The sequence below is a fragment of the Nyctibius grandis genome, chromosome 7 (assembly GCF_013368605.1).
Source record: "Nyctibius grandis isolate bNycGra1 chromosome 7, bNycGra1.pri, whole genome shotgun sequence".
NCBI lineage: Eukaryota > Metazoa > Chordata > Aves > Nyctibiiformes > Nyctibiidae > Nyctibius > Nyctibius grandis.
The window spans coordinates 22,357,048-22,373,580 of record NC_090664.1 but is presented as its reverse complement, the minus strand read 5'-3'; the positions used below and the strand labels follow the sequence as shown (position 1 = coordinate 22,373,580).

At 41.8% G+C, this 16,533-nt stretch overlaps 1 protein-coding gene across 4 annotated transcripts in view; it reads right to left on the bottom strand.

The window, feature by feature from the left end:
- IGF2BP3 (insulin like growth factor 2 mRNA binding protein 3) overlaps nt 1–16,533 on the bottom strand; it is a 118,602-nt gene that overhangs the window by 77,112 nt on the left and 24,957 nt on the right. The window lies entirely within an intron of this gene.

Below are 16,533 nucleotides of genomic sequence, written 5' to 3'. Positions count from 1 at the left end.
CAAGCAAGGCAAGGATAAGAGATGCCCTCTGCCCCCACCTCCGCCCTGGTCTTTGATGGGAGCAAAAGCCCCAGTAAAGCTCTGTGTCCTACAGATCCCAGGAGGCTCTCTAGCATCCAGGGACTACAGCATAAGGATGTTACCATGTAGTTGCTGTGATTAGAGTAGAGGGAGGAAAAGAAGAAAGCAGCTTCCTCCAACAGTGAGTTTAAATGAAAGCAAAATGGGAAGTACAGCGCACGCTTATCTGCCAAAAAGGACAGGACCTTGGCTCACAGGCTAGGAGGCTTGTTTTGGGGCAGTAAGCCTTGAAGTATAAAGCCTCCCCCAATAGTCTGAGTCAGTTTGTAAGCGTAGAAACCATAGTCCAAATTGCCTGCTGAAAAAAAACTCCAGCGTGCAACAGGACTGTGTGCATCACGTACACTTCCTTTTCTAACATCAACATCAGAAAAGTGAGAAAACAGGTAAGCTAATGGAAGCTTATTATTTGGCCCACTTTTTGCTCAGCTCAGAGAAAACGGACTGGTGAATAGCAAATACTTTGCAAGAAGTCAGGCAGGGACTTCAAATGAGAGAATAATTCATGGACAAGCACAATTGTTTTGTTTCAGATAATGTTACGAAAATGCTTACTAGCAGGTTTAAAGACAAGCAGAGAAGGGGTTTTTTTTGTTGTTTTTCAGTTTGTTTGTATGGGGGGGTTGGTTTTGGTTTAACTTTTCTTCTTTGCAGACAAAATTTGGGATTCATCTCATGGTAAAATTTTCTTTTGCTGATTTATAGAAATACCCCTGAACTGCTCATCTGGCATCAGACTAACAATCTGGGAAGATCTATTTAAAAGCATTTTTTAAAGTTTAAGTAACTGTGCATGAGATGTTGGAACTCAACTAGAGACTTTAATTTTCAATCTTTTTATAATCTACATGTTTCTTTTGCCAAGTTTAAGATGTCAAAAAGAAAATTGGAACTAATATACAGTATCTATAATTAACTTGTTAGTCACAATTTGAATGTGATCCTATCACTGTCCTGAAACCTATTATTAAAATGATCCCTCACTTGATTATAAACTTACCATTGTCTGAATGAGAGAAAACTCATGAGGAAGTAAGTTGGTACCTCTATTTGCTCCAATTAGATTACAAAAGATAAATACTTGAGAAGTATTTCTTTCTCAACACTACCAAAAACTTCACACTCTTTACTTACAGCTGAAGTGCATTTGCCACAACCCAAAGAAGCAACAGTGAACCAAGCCAACATGCTGCAGAAATCAGGAGGGTTTTTTAAGGGGTTTCCCCCCCACACACACAGAGCTCTCTGGCACAAAGTCAGCAGTGCCCACTCTTACATTTTTACGCACCAGCTCTATCATTACTCATTGAAAATTTCCCATTGAGACTGAAGGCAACTTTCTCTATTACTTGCAAAACAGAAATTCCCTCTGTCCCAAACCCAACCACCTGAATTGGGTTAGATGCAAGAAGGCTGGTGAGACCATATTTTCTACCACATACACACTAGGAAGTAGTCAAAGTGCTGCTGGAACAGCTGTTGATCACTTCCGGCTGCGCTTACTTCCACTAAAACAAGAAATCTAAAGAGCAAAAGTGTCAAATGCCACTGCAGCTCAAAGATTTGTCACTCCACTAGTTACGGGGCAGTCTACAATCTGCTCGCTCCACAAATGCCGTTTTTTATTGCGTCAGCACAGAAAACAGCATATAACTTTACTTCCACTCCATCACTTCCGACAACCTGTACAACCTGCTTCTCTGAAAGGGGCAAATTCTGCTGCAAGTCAGAAGCTCTGTGATTTTTTTTTTCATTTATACATTTGACCCAATGGTGCTCATGTTTATTAAAAATATTTTTTAAAATACTTGGAGATATGTACAAGCTGCAGAAGCGCATGTCAGTGACCACACTAACAGGGTAATGCACATGCACATGGTGACCCTTCCTGGTGCAGGGCACTGCAAGGGGTGGCTTTCAGGAGCAGCAGCAATCTCACCAACAGGAGGGCACTGCAGGCACTTCTGTGCTCTGCCATCAGAAACTTGTTGCCCCTCAGCCCAGGACACCACCTCCTCCTGCCTTGCAGAAGCCTAACGTCAGCTCCAAGCAGCTTTGCATCAGCAGCCTGGCATTGCCAGTGGCAAATTTTCAGGTTCGCCACTACCCCAGCACGGGAAAGCACGTATGGCCAGACAGACCTGATGAGCTCCCACCCTAATCTCAAGACCAGGAGGTCTCTTCTATATTTGTGAAGCTCCCATCAACTACTAAAACAACTGGTCTCACTGCAACAAAAACACAAGACAGTGTTGTGCCTTCTTCTGGACGCGTTCCTGTGTGATATGGTCTAGGCAATCCTGCCCCGGCAGGGGGATTGGACTAGATGATCTTTCGTGGTCCCTTCCAATCCCGAACATTCTGTGATTCTGTGATTCTTTGTCAAGCAGAAGACGGACATGTAACTAGCTACATGTAGTAGGGCAGTGCTTTTAATACCACAAAACTCAGAAGCTAATACCATGCAGAAGGACTCAAAGCAATGCAGAGCAGCCTCCAGTATACCTGGACTGTGCTGACTGCAGCTCTAACATCCCTTACACATTACAGTCTCAATGACCTGTTGCTTGGCTCACCTCTGTGAAGCTGCATTAATGCACTGTCTGAATGGTGGAGAAATTAATAGCAGTTTCACAATGGAAACATGAACAATCAAACAGAAGGGTGGCCACTAAATAGGTTGGCTCTGGCAAATTAATAGGAACTGTTGACATGAAGGTATACGTGATCTCAGAAAATCAAGTTTCCCAGACCAAAAGCCTGCTCAATCTAAAGAAGGACACTAGCACACACTAACATCGACAGCAGATTTGCAACGCAGACCACATACAAGAGGGCAACAGCTACTATATGCAGTCAGATTTATTTATGCATCCGATGCAACAAAGGAACACCTACCTAGAAGCCACTGGCACATCATTATAGCCTTCCACTTCAGAGCGCATAGCTGAGGTTGGCCTCCTGGTTGCTGCTCACACCGGGTAACTATGAGTTTACTAAGGGAACTATGTGAGCAAATAAGTGAAAGTGTTGCATGAATAGCTATCTACCACTCACTTAACAACAGCCTGACTCTATTTCTAAGAGCAACAAAAAAAAAAACAACACACCAACACCCAATAAAAGGTGTGCCAAGAAATGTTGATTTGGATTAGTTTCTTACACATGCATTCAATCTCCTATTAGGTTTTATACCAAGGCAGCTGTTTGCAAGAGTAGTTTCAATATATCTTCCCTCCCCTCCAAGTTAATGGTGGGCTACAGTTTCCAGAGTGATTTCCTGTTCGCATTATATTCTGAAAATCCTGCTCATTTGCTCCACTAAAAGGCATGTGCTTGGAAGTGGTTTTGATGCCTTTTAGTCACATCCCCCCCCCTTTTGATTGCCACAACATCCAAAGCATCTGAAAATAAAGGAGCTATTTCAAGCTACATTCCCTTCCTTTGCTGCCCACATGTACTTGGCTACCAATTAGAGACACAGGATCAGAGGGAGCTTCAGGCTTCAGAATAACACAAAAACTTAAAAAAGGAAATACATTAACCCAACTTCATCTCCCTTCCCCCTGCTCAGCAGTTTTTGGCTTGGTTCGTGTTCACCTAGATCTTAAAGATCTCCTATTCTTCATGTCCTCACCGCGACTTTCCAAGGCCTCAACCCAGCAGCCAGTACCTGACCCACCACAGCATGCAGACTCTTGCAGCGAGCACTAGCTGCTGGATGAGATGGCAGTATGCAGGTGCAGATTGTATTGACATCTCTTCCCTTTCCCATAAGCCTGCGGTATTTCCCATTGCTTGGTACAACAACTTCACTGCTTGCCTCGGTCATATGTCTTCCTCTTTCTGCAGGAGATTCTGCAGTTGAGCTCATGGTGTTCCTTTTCCCCATGCACCCAAGAAATAACTCAAGATTTTTCTGTAGCACTAGGTGAAAGCAAGTAGGAGCTGCGAGAAGAGACACAGATGGGGCCTCAGTCTTGAATGGCCAAGTTCAAGACTGCAACCAAAACAGTCAGTGTGGAAGGGTAACGCAGAGGCAGTGAACCAGTGTGCTTGTACAAGTAGCAATGAAGTAGAAGGCTTGTAGCAGCAGTACCACAGCCTTTGCAGCAGTCTCAGCAGACTTGCTCATCAGAGAGGTAGCCTGAGAGCCACTTTCTCCTTGTCCAGTGAACAAGACAAAAAAACCCACACACCTAAGCACAAGTCTGAGGAGAGATGTGCTGACTACCACTGCTTTACAGAATCAGCTGGGCTGGAACTAGCCAGCCCCGTGGAAATAAGCACATTTTGTTTCCCTCTCTCCACACAAGAGCCAGTCCCATAAAGTTAGGTCAACATGTGGTGCACATATGATTCAAATGTAACACTTCCTGGCAACCAGCAGCAAGCACAGAGGAGGTTCTGCACTACTGATAATGTCAATTTTTCCCATGGCTGTCATAAAAAAAGAAGAGTCTGCTGATTTCTCAAGACATAGGGAGCAAACCCCATTCCACTGATTAGCTTTCCACCAGTGGTTTGGGTTTTATTTGGTTGTTTGGGTGGAGGGTTTTTTTGGTTGGTGGTTTTTTGGTTTTTTTTTTTTTTAAAAAAGGAGCAAAACCCAAGACATAGACAGAGGTCTCTGACAGCAACTACCTTCATAAAGTGAAATAACTTAAAATTAATGACATCACTGTGTGCAGATTTGGTCCCTCAACTCCAAATCACTTAGTAGAATTTCCAAGAATGAGACAAAGATAATCAAAGGATAGGGAACAGCTTCCACACAAAAACAACTAAGGAGGCTATGGGTCTTCAGCTCAGAAAAGAAGTGGCTGAGGAATAAAGGTCTTTGAAATAATAAAGGAAGTAGAGAGGGAGAAAAAGGTCATGGAGCTACTACTATTGACTGTTCTCTCCGATACAGGAGCTGGGAGGCAAGTGGAAGTTCAAAGCATGTGAGCTGAGATGGTTCTTCCTGCAACATGCCCTAAAACCATGCAACTCTGCAGTATGTTGTGGATGCTATGTGTTTGCACTGGTTTAAGAACATGTTCACAGAAGCTCTAAATGGATTTCTCAAATACATAGGCACCATTTCTGGGTCAGTAGGTTACAGGGCTGCAAAACACTGAAAGCCAGGAGACTGCTCTGGTGAGATATCACTGTATCCTTACCCTTATTCTTGTGCCCCTCCCAATGCATAGCAAAGATGGGATGCAGGACTGTACATAAAACTTTTTTCTGACCCAGTATTGCTGGTTTAATGTTCTTTATGCACAAACTGAGTAAGTGAATTAAGAAAAGAATCATTGAGGCCACTTGAAGTTAATATTTTTCTATTCATTTGGCTACCATGATCAAGAGCTTATAACATTTCTCCTGCTATTGCCTAAGGAACAACTCATTTACACATTTTCTTCAATTCCTTTCAAATTACACGACCGGTAAGCCTGAAGAGAGAATCCCTGCTAGTAACACCTTCTTTCAAGGCAGGTAACTGAAATTAGTTCAGAGCAGGACAAGAGTAACTAGCTTCTCAATCACTCTAATTTTACAACACTTGAAGGACATCTTTGCTTATAAAAGCATGTAGCTTTACCAGCAGCTTCACATATGCAAACAAAAAAGGTACTAACATCTGATTTCATCAGGAATTTTTGGGCTGCACTCCCAGCATCTTAAACCAGCACTTCCACAAAAGACCCAACACAAGTAAGAACTACTGGTTCCTCATTTCACAGAAAAACTAAAGTGAGCAAGATCTAAGATACCAGGAAGCATTAATAATTAATTAGGAGAGACTAAGTTTACATGTGAAAGACACAGAAAAGCTACTTCAATAGTTTTGACAGGGCTAAGAGTAAGTTTTTCTTATCAAAGAAGTGTATTCTTTCATAAGTCAAAACATGCTTTGGGACTTTCATTACAACTTGCTAAACTGAGGTTGCATTCCAAATGGAAAGAGTTTTCAGAAGCTACAATTTTCACCAAGTAGTCCCTTGGCAGTTTTTGGTTTTTATGCTATTAGAGTACCAGTGAGAAATAAGATCATGCGATTACATGCAGAATGAAGCAAGCAGCAGTGTGTTGGTGCTGCTTATTTCACTTCCAGGCTGTCTCACTTAAGGGTGGTTTGAACAATGGGTTAATTTATCATTGTGTTTAAGGAAATTTAGCCAGCAATGGCATACAGTCTAAGTTCTATCTGCAGAGATGCAATACCATTCCCAGACATGTTTCCCCTCCTATGCATGCAAGTAACAGACTTGCAGAGATTCCAAGTCCAGCTTAATTTCCAGTAATAACGGTATAATGAATAACAGCTGGGCTCAGAGGACAGTGCTATACCTGGCCATGCTCTACCTGGAGGCCAGTAACAAGTGGTTTGTCCCAGGGCTTGTCCTACTTAACACCTTTGCCAATGACCTGGAGGAGGTATTACAGCATGCCCTCCTCAAGTTTGGGGATGAGACCTAACTGAGGGGAACAGTCAAGATACCAGAGGGCAGGGCTGCCACCCAGAGAAACCTAAGCAGAGCAGAGGAATGGGCCAACAGCAACTTGATGAAATTTAACAAGGACAAATGCAAAGTCCTGCACCAAGGAAGGAATAATCCCCTGCACATTCGTGCAGGCTAAGGACTGCCTGGTTGGAGAGCAGCTCTGCTGAAAAGACCATGCGGGGTGTTGGTGGACAGCAAGCTGAACATGAGCCAGGTCTGTGTCCTGGCAGAAAAGAAGGTCAACAACAACCTGGGCTGTATTAACAGGAGCACACAAAGGATGGAGGAAAGTTCATGAATGCTGAGTAAAAGGAGATAATCAATCACATGTAGATACTGCATCCAGTTTGTGACTTCCAGTACAAGACATTGAGAACCTGGAATGAGTTCAGTGAAGAGCCACAAAGATGGTTGGGGGCTGGAGTACCTCTCCAGTGAGGACAGGCTGAGGGAACTGGGCTTGTTGAGCCCAAGAATAGACAGCTTTGATGGGAGCATAGCAGCAGCCTGTCCCAGAGGTCACTGAGAAGATGGACCCAGGTTCTTCCCAGAGGTGCAGGGTGGGAGGACAAGAGACAACAGGCTTAAGTTGATGCAACAGATGTCCTCACCAGGTATAAGGAAAACAATTCTCACTAATAGAATAAGTAATCCTTAGAACTGGTCACCCAGAGAGGTTGTGCAAACTGCATTCCTAGAGATTTCCAGACTGGACAAAACCCTAAGCAATGTGGTTTGAATTCAATACAGACCTTGCTTTGAGCAGAAATTTGGACTATAGACCTCCTGAGATCCCTTCCAACCTGAATGGTTTTGTAATTCTATGAAAGGACATGTCACAACGCTGGATAAAGAGGTTGCACCATGATTAAAGTAACTCCTTAAGTAAAAATTATAGCTAAGGGGTGCGAGACTTTGGCAACTGAGCCCTTGAAGAAAGGTCTTCACAGACACCTTTCTATAATTGCAAATAAAAAGTAAGATTCAGTGGCTGGCTTCCCAAAAAGTGTTTTGAATCAAGCAAGCTTTGTGTGTCTTTTAAGATTTCTCAAGTTTTGGAGTCACTGTTAGTGACAGGGTAAACAAGTAACCATATTATTCTAGGCTTGTGAGCAACACATTGTTCTAATAGTGCCAAGCAACCCCATGGTGACAATGCCAAGATTCTTGCACACTAACAGCTGTTTTGAGTATTAGAACATTTCTGAAAAGTTAAGGGAAGTTGTGCCTTTATCCTAGGAGATCAAAAATTAGTCATGAAACCAGTATTTTTCTCATCTCAGTCGCAGGACAATGAAACTAATATGGATGGTGGGAAAAGTTTGGATCGAACAGTCATATTGATCAAACAGTCACACTGAATCATTCCTTTTTTCTTTAAGCCCTTCACTTAGCTATTTCTCCCACTGAATGTTGGAAGGAAAATAAGATATAGGCCCATAAATGCAGTCTCTAAAGACATAAAGCTTCTGCATGTCTTAGTTGGAAAGACCACATTTAACATTTAAAACTCACTGGGTTTCTGTGCTTTGACATTAGAGCTCATCACAGCCAAAAGCGGTTCATACTCCAACACGGAGATCTAGACAACTCACTGAATCAGAGAGCTGTGTGACTCAGATGAGACAACAGATTAAAAGTCTCAGGTCCAAGCAGATGCTTCCCTCCACTCCTTGTCCTGCCCCCTATACAGCAGGATTAACCAACAGCTCACAAGCCTTGCCTCAACATCACTACAGCTCACTACTCAGCATATTCAGAGAAGCCAGCAGTTATTCCAGCTTGCTTAATATTCTGGTCAAAAAGCTGTGGCACTTCAGCACCTTCTTCAAAAGTTGCTCAGCCAACCTTCCTGCCTCTGCCATACGAGTCAAAGTAGCTGCCTGAACAACCTCTAGACACCACATTTTCTACAGCAGGAGCCCAAAATCTTCCACTTCCAACTTATCACCTCAGCCACCTGGTGGAAGAAGAGCAACTTTCACACCTCTAAACTGTGTCAGTCAAGCCAGCTCTGACCTGGTGAGTCTTCTGATTTCTTTGAAACAGAATACTAACATTATGTCTCGTTCTTGCGGTTGGAAGACCACCTTCCATATCTTCTAGGTGCTTAGCACAACAGAGCCCTGACCTCACCTCTAACTTCTCTAATTCCTTACTTAATCTACTGCAATGCAAGTCTCCTAAAGAAAAAAGTTAACTAACACAATGCTACTTTTCTAAGCCTACAACTGTAATAAAAACACAGCAAGTTATCTTCAGTGGAGGCATCTGGAATACTAACTCTTAAATGGGGGCAAATGTTTGATAAAAGCATCAGTATCAACTACTTTTAATAAGATCCTGATTTAAGTAAAAAAATGCTGTAGTCCAGTTCTCAAAGAAAATTACTTTCCCTGTTAGATTTTTCCCCTTGTTTGTAACAACTGTAAGACAATTATCAGCACCGCTGTAGCCAACACACTTATATGAATAAATCATTCCAAGTGAAAAATATGCTAATTGCATGTTTATCCAAGGACCTTCAGTCCCACACCCTGTATTTTAAACACCTGCAAAAGGTGTTTATTACCTTACATATATACCTGTAAATATCACCCCTATAATTAAGCCAGGCAATTAAAATCCTAACATAAGCCAGTATGTTGTCTTAAGTGCAAAACTGGGTGGTCTGCCACAGACACGGTCACTTTCCTATATCAGATTGCCTCACCTGCTGCTAAGCCCAGGTAGACAATGGGAAATATGTGCAGCTCAGGCAAAACAGTTAATTCAGAGCGTGGGGCCCTGGTCAGATAACAGAAAGGAAAGACAACCATCCTCTCTTTTCCCTTTGGCAGGAGGGGAACAAAGGCAGCCCCCATGCTCCCCTCGGTATAGATCCAAGACCAGGAGGAGGCAGTGCTGCCCATGGGCTCTGCGTTGCCCCACAGGCTGCTATACCTTCTATCCTGTAGTTAGGAATCAACGTAAGCAGGTGAACAACATTCAACCTTCATTTGATGTGCATAATTCTTGATAAATCTCTCCAGTTTCTCATTATAACAGAATTAACGGTCTGTGTGTGGGTGTGATCTCTCTTCAGAAGGCTTTTGACACTGTCCCCTACAACAGACTCATAAGGTAAACACAGCCAGCGCTACAACAGCAGGTGAGAAGTTGACTTTGTGATCACTGCCAGATAATAGTCATTACCAGCCTAGTGTAAAACGGAAGAGCTCTGTTTCATAGGGTTTGCAGGGACTACCACATCTAGTGTTGTATCAGGTTTGCCTTTATTAAATTTGAAGATGGCACAAGGCTGAAATGGAGTGCAAACTTATCTGAGGACAAGATAAGAGCTCGAAGTGATCTCAAACTACAGAAACTACTCAAGAAGACTCACGGGACATTCCCAGGTCAGAGACTTAAGAACAATCAATTGCCTGGAAATAAGAGTCCTGAGAAGACATTGAAAAAACTTAAACTCTCTCCGTAACCCTCCCTAAACATCATAGGTCTTCAAATATGTAAAAGACTACTGCAGAGAACAGACTAACATGTTCTCCATTCTCCTGCTGAGTAGGACTAGTAGTAATTGGCAAAAAGTACAACTTAGTGCCTGATGTAGCACACTGAGGAGGAAACAGAAAACAAAGATCCCTACCAGAGATTCCCGCACCTAGCAGGCAGCAGCAGATAATTTGTGCATGCTTAGCATTCTACTAGCATTTTTATAGCTGTACATTATTTTTATAGCACTACATTAAGTTAGGATTCTTGGATGAATCTTGAGGTGAAAGATCATATTTCAATACATTTTAAACCTCTTCACTGTTGATTCATCTTTCTTCTAGAATTCTTTTCATTGTAGCTTGGCTCATTCCTGCATCTCCCCTTTACATCTTGCTTCATGAGAAATATATTCTGTGTATAATCCTAATTTATTCTTAATTGCAATGGTTTTATGTTTTTCTTTTCCTTTCTTAAAACCCACAAGTTCCCCACCTGTCCTCTTCATATCCTTCATATTCTAGAATAAGCTGCATCATAATCAGGTACCATTCAGCAAGATTAGTTTTTACACTACATTTCTAGATTAAAAAAAAAAAAACAAAACCAAAAACAACAACAAAAAACACAAACAAAAAATACCAACCAACCCACCCCACACACCTTAGCTGTGATCAGAATCTGTCCTACTCTTTTAAAGAAACTGTAAGTTGTGTTACAAAATACGCAGATGGATAGAGATGGCTCAAACTTTTCTTGCATTGACAGAAATATCGATGCAGAACCTGCACTCACATTGCAACTCTGTTTCAGAAATCCTTTTCCATTACAACTTCTGCTTGGAGAATCTAAAACGTCAGAGGTCTTAGCATAACTAAGAGACTTCGTTTTTCATTTCCATGAAAAAGGGAGGGAAAGCAAACCCTGTTTAGTAACATCCTTTTGCCTTTGGAAGAGCTAAATCAGACCTCCCCTCCCACACATTTCTGTCCCAGAAAGCAACCTGCAAGTCTCACAGCAAAGCTAGGAATACACATTCACAATGTTTTTCTTCTCTCCTCACTCAACAGGTTCACACTCCACAGGCTGGGCTTTTAGTCTACCTTTTTTGTTACGAAGTTCATCAACACTGTATCTGTTTATCTGTTTAGCTGCTCCATACAAACCAATAAGGAAATAAGCCCACAGAAGATAAGTGGGAACTCTTCAACAGCTACCTTCCTGCTGAGCCAGCAAGTGCTGTTTCTGGCACCATCTGTGTCCTGAAAGTCTGTTCTCTAGCGCTTTATTCAGCAAACATGGAAAAAATATTTGGAAAGAAAATATCTGGAAGCATCTTCTATACTAATGAAGCTAGTTTTAAAATACTCTAAAAGAAAGGGAAAAAAAAAAAAGGGTGACATTTCACATAACAGTTCCTTCTCAGAAGAACTCTACTTGGATGCCCATCGTGTTAAATCAGAAAAACTCTAGGTACTCCAGTTTTAAATCACCACACCTAGACCTCCTTCTAGAAAGCATATCATTTTGTCTTGCAAATACACCTCCAGTGCCGAATACTCACAAGCTAAGTGAGAGATTACTTGCAGTTACAAATTAGGAGTCAAAAGAGTATGTTACAGACTGCAGTTCAGGAAAGAGTAGTAGAGATCTATTTACTTTTCTGCAGGGACCATAGAGCCAGGGTGCTTGTTTCCAATGAGAAAGAGATGAGAATGGTATGTGTGGAGAATAGGAAAAGGTGGTGTGCCAAATCGTTTACTTGTCGTGATTCTTAGGATCAATCTGGACTTCGTATTTGATGAATAAGGAGAGGAAAGGGGGGAAAAAGTGATATCTACCTACTATCACTAAAAAAGGTGCACTAATTGTTTGAGGGTTTCATAGAATCATAGAATGATTTGGGTTGGAAGGGACCTTAAAGATCATCTAGTTCCAAACCCCCTGCCATGGGCAGGGACACCTTTCACTAAACCAGGTTGCTCAAAGCCCTATCCAACCTGGCCTTGAACACTGCCAGGGAGGGGGCATCCACAACTTCTCTGGGCAACCTGTTCCAGTGTCTCACTACCCTCACAGGAAAGTATTTCTTCCTAACATCTAATCTTAATCTACCCTCTTTCAGTTTAAAACCATTACCCCTTGTCCTATCACTACATGCCCTTGTAAAAAGTCCCTCTCCAGTTTTCCTGTAGACCCCCTTCAGGTACTGGAAGGATGCTCTAAGATCTCCCCGGAGCCTTCTCTTCTCCAGGCTGAAGAGCCCCAACTTTCTCAGCCTGGCTGCATAGGAGAGGTGCTCCAGCCCTCTGATGATCTTTTGTGGGCCTCCTCTGGTCCATGTCCTTCTTATGTTGGGGGCCCCAGAGCTGGATGCAGTACTCCAAGTGAGATCTCACAAGAGCAGAGTAGAGGGGGAGAATCACCTTCCTCAACCTGCTGGCCATGCTTCAAACAAACTTTGTAGCAAGTGAAACTGATTCATTTAAAAAAGTAAAATCTGATCACGCACATGTCCTTCGAATTACTAAATTGATACAACCACCTCTATATGCACTTTAGATGCAAGCAGAATAAAAAGAAGAAAATGCATTTCAGAAGTGATGATGCTTTTATGGAACATGGGCACTGATCCAGAGTCCTCAAACACAGACAGTCCAGTGAGGGAAGTAGGGAAAATGCAAATGACCTGCTGGATGAGGAGAGAACATGATCCTGGATAAGCCCCTACCAGTCCAGACTCTGATTTCAGTCTGAGGCAAGTCCTACATTTTCTTAGTTCAGACAGCATTGCTGCCTTCCCTTCACCTCCAGTTTCTCCTAGCTGGGCAAGGAGTACAAGAGTATCCAACCCACAGGTACAGAAACCTGCAGAACATTGCCAAAAATCTTCTTCTGAAGTTCAAATCAGTTACCAGGCAAGTTTTGTACAAACTTAACCTTGAATGCCTTGGAATACATTAGAATTTTATCTTTTACAGCTGCACTTTAAGAGTGAGCTTTTCAGGACAGCAACCTTGTGGTTTTGTTTCAATGTAGTAACTCAGCAGATTATAGGAGGTCATTACTGCCTTTCTTCTACCACTTAGCCCTGAATATGGTCTAAAAGGGTTATCAGACCATCATGGTATAGGTGAAAAAGGTAAGATAAGTACACAGTGAACGCTTACATTACCCAGAGGAAACAACTACAAGTCCAATTACTATGGCTGGTTTTAAGAGTGTTTTGTTCAGTAACTTCAACCTATGTGAAGGAGAAAACTAGTTGGAACATTTTTCCCCAAAAAGGCAGCCAGAAAAGCAAGTAGTTAATCTGAATTCATGTACTTGGTTTATGAAAAGTCAAATTAATAAATGCTTGTTACTCTGTGGCCATTTATACCCACTGTTTATTTCCGTATCTATATGGAATAAGTATGGGTCAAGTGCCCTACCTCACATGAGTCTTCAGGATACCCAGTTTCTTCCAAGAGGAAGTCAAGGTTTCCTTAACACTAAAGTTCAATGTTTTCTCTCTCACATGCTACTAAAAGCACTAGATTTTACTAAATAGGCACACATGCCTCTTTGAAAGATAAGAAGGTACACCAGTGAAACAGTTTCAAGGTTTTCACAGGAAGCTCATTTACTCCAGCATTTCATGAATCTTAAGAGTCAGCTCCCATCTGAACAGAGAACAAAGCACCTATATCGATGATGAGGAACCTTGCTCAGCTGATGTATCATGAAACATTCTCAGTTCAGATTAAGCTTCAACTTATTCCCTGAATATTTTTCTGGTTTTGAAAAGCAGGAGACAATATTATTCTCTGAGGTGCTTAAGAGCAGGAGCTACTACCAAACTCTGTTACACGTCACATTACAAACAGTTCAGCAACATTCCTGTGGGATTCAGCATCCCTACCGCTCTTCCAGACCTGTTTTCTTGAAACCCGAGGAGATGAATTTGAGAACACTATGGATGCCCTCCTTATTACAAGAGGTTTTGAGGGGGATTTGTTATAAGCCAAGGACCATCTCTGTTGGGTGTGGGTATGCACAGACACCCTCACTGGGTCCCAGTCCCACGTGGCCCAGGACTTACACGTTGCCAGTGTGTCACGCAGCGGTACAAGAACAGCTGCAAATCACCGAACTAGATTTTTGCACACTGACTGCTTGGGACACACCTGTAGGCTTCCCATGTAAAATGCTTGCTTTCTATAAAGAACAAAATTAAAACAAGCTCTGTGGAACTAAAATTGTCTTAAGAAAATACTTTTGCAAAGAATTGCAAGGTAACCTTCCTAATAATAGTTATACTAGTAAAAAAAGTTCTCAATAACATTAATCTTTCTTCCATTCTTTTCACATATCCCTATGTCACTGTAAAAAGAAAGGTGTTGCAGGGTACTGTGTTTTGTATTTCAATATCAAACATACATGAGGGCTGATAGACTGAACTAACCCAGAGACCTCTTTCATCAGTTGTTTTTTGGTTGGTTTTAAGGATTTCACACCCATTAAAAGAAGTCAGTCTTGATTCAAGCAATTAAAAAAGGAGTGATGAGGCAAGCAGATTGGCACCGAGGGACTATAAGAAACAATTTAAGTAAAATTGCTCCAGCTGCTGCACACACATACACACCATCCCCTCAGAAATCATCATGCAAGAACATTGCTTCAATACAAATCCCTCTCTGTATGTATAAGCTTCTACTCTCCCTACCAAGCAACTGATTGCAAGAAAGACTTGTTTTAAGGAGGAATCATCCAAAACTTTCTTACAGAGCTCAAAGGAAGTTTTTGCAAGGTCTTTTAGCACAAAAAAAAAGATACTAGAGCCCAAGGTAAGCTTGACATAAGACAATTCCCTGATGAATTTTATCACCAGTTGCTGTATTTTGTCATCAGCGCTCTTCTGAGAAATACAAAACTTACCTGCTTAGTACAGAAGTGACAGACCACCAGCATTTACAAAGAAAAACTTTAGGAAGTTTGTGGACAAACCACAGTTGGCAAGCAGTAGAAGTTATTTCGGGGCCTCATCCCACTAAATTCTGTGCCCAGACAAAGGGCCAGGTCTGTACAAGCAACTTCAGGACATATAGGCAAGGTTGAGATGATGTTAATAGGGACAATTTTAACTCTTCCTTGGGAACTTTAGGAAGACAGAGTGTTTTAAAAAGGTGGGGCAGAGGAAACATCTGTCTGAGACCAGATGTCACCACAGAAATGGCAGCAGTGGACAAGGAGAGGGAAATCATTTAAAAATCAGGAAGCAGATGAGAAACAGGGTAGATACCTGTGACATACAAGGAGTAACATCTACATACGTATAAGGAGGGACAAGTAGGTAGAAGCATCTTGATGTACTCTGCTCAACAGTGCTTACATCCATGTTTATTCACATTTTTCTGAATCATATGCCTCTGCTCTGATACTCACTATTCCTACACAAAATCCTCAGAGGAAGTTTGTACCAAAAAATAAGTTAATCCTCAAATCAGTCACCCTCAACCATTTCTACTACTACTCTTCCCAAAAGCTTGACAAAACAGGAGTTATGAATTTGAAATAAAAGGTGTCAGGTGGATACAGTTCAACTGAGGGGAGCACAAAGTTCAGGAAGTGCAGAGGAAACGCTTATATGGACAGCCCACACCAGAAGGACAGACCGAAGCAGTGAGAGGTGGTGTGTGCTGATATCTTACAGAAACCCTGTGGTTGACAGACTAGGTTGGACAGTGCAACGCCTTCGTTTTTCTGCAAAGCTAGGAAGCAATCAGGCCCTGCAAACAAAGTAGCTGCAGGTGGAAAGTCAGATGAAGAAGGCAGACCAAACCTGCTCAGAGAACAACACTAACGGAGCTTTATCCTCAAACCCTCCACCCTCCAATCTCCATCAGGCAAAAGGATGACTTACCACTAGTAAAACATGAAAACAATGTTTTAAACACATACAAGGTAGAAAAACAGTAAAGAAAACAGATCCATTCTCCCAGTAGCCTATCTACTACAAAAATTATAATACTATTTGTTGAGTGTAAACAGCAAGTATACAATATGTCGGTGAGAGCCAATAACCGTAATAGCATGAGCAAACAATTTGCCATAATGCCACCACTATAAAGGAGCAAGGAAAAAAAAAAAAATCAAAGAAAAAGGATCAGCATTAAATTTCTGCTTTTATAAAGTATTTGGCCAAGTATTTAAATATGAACTTGTAATTAAGTTTGCTTAACTCACACACCAGCAAGGTCCAAAACGGACGAGCTTTCAGTTAAAGAAAGTGACTGCATCAGGAAGTCAGCATTCACCAAAGAATCCATTTCAACATTTTTTATGGTTAACTCAGAGAGCAGAAATGAAGGCAGTTATCTGAATTGCTTAGAAGGCTCTATTGTTCCCTCTTCCAAAGGATTTTTCCCCAGAACAGAATGGGTGGTGTGTGCAAAGCAAGTGAAAGGTGGGGGAAGGGGAAAAG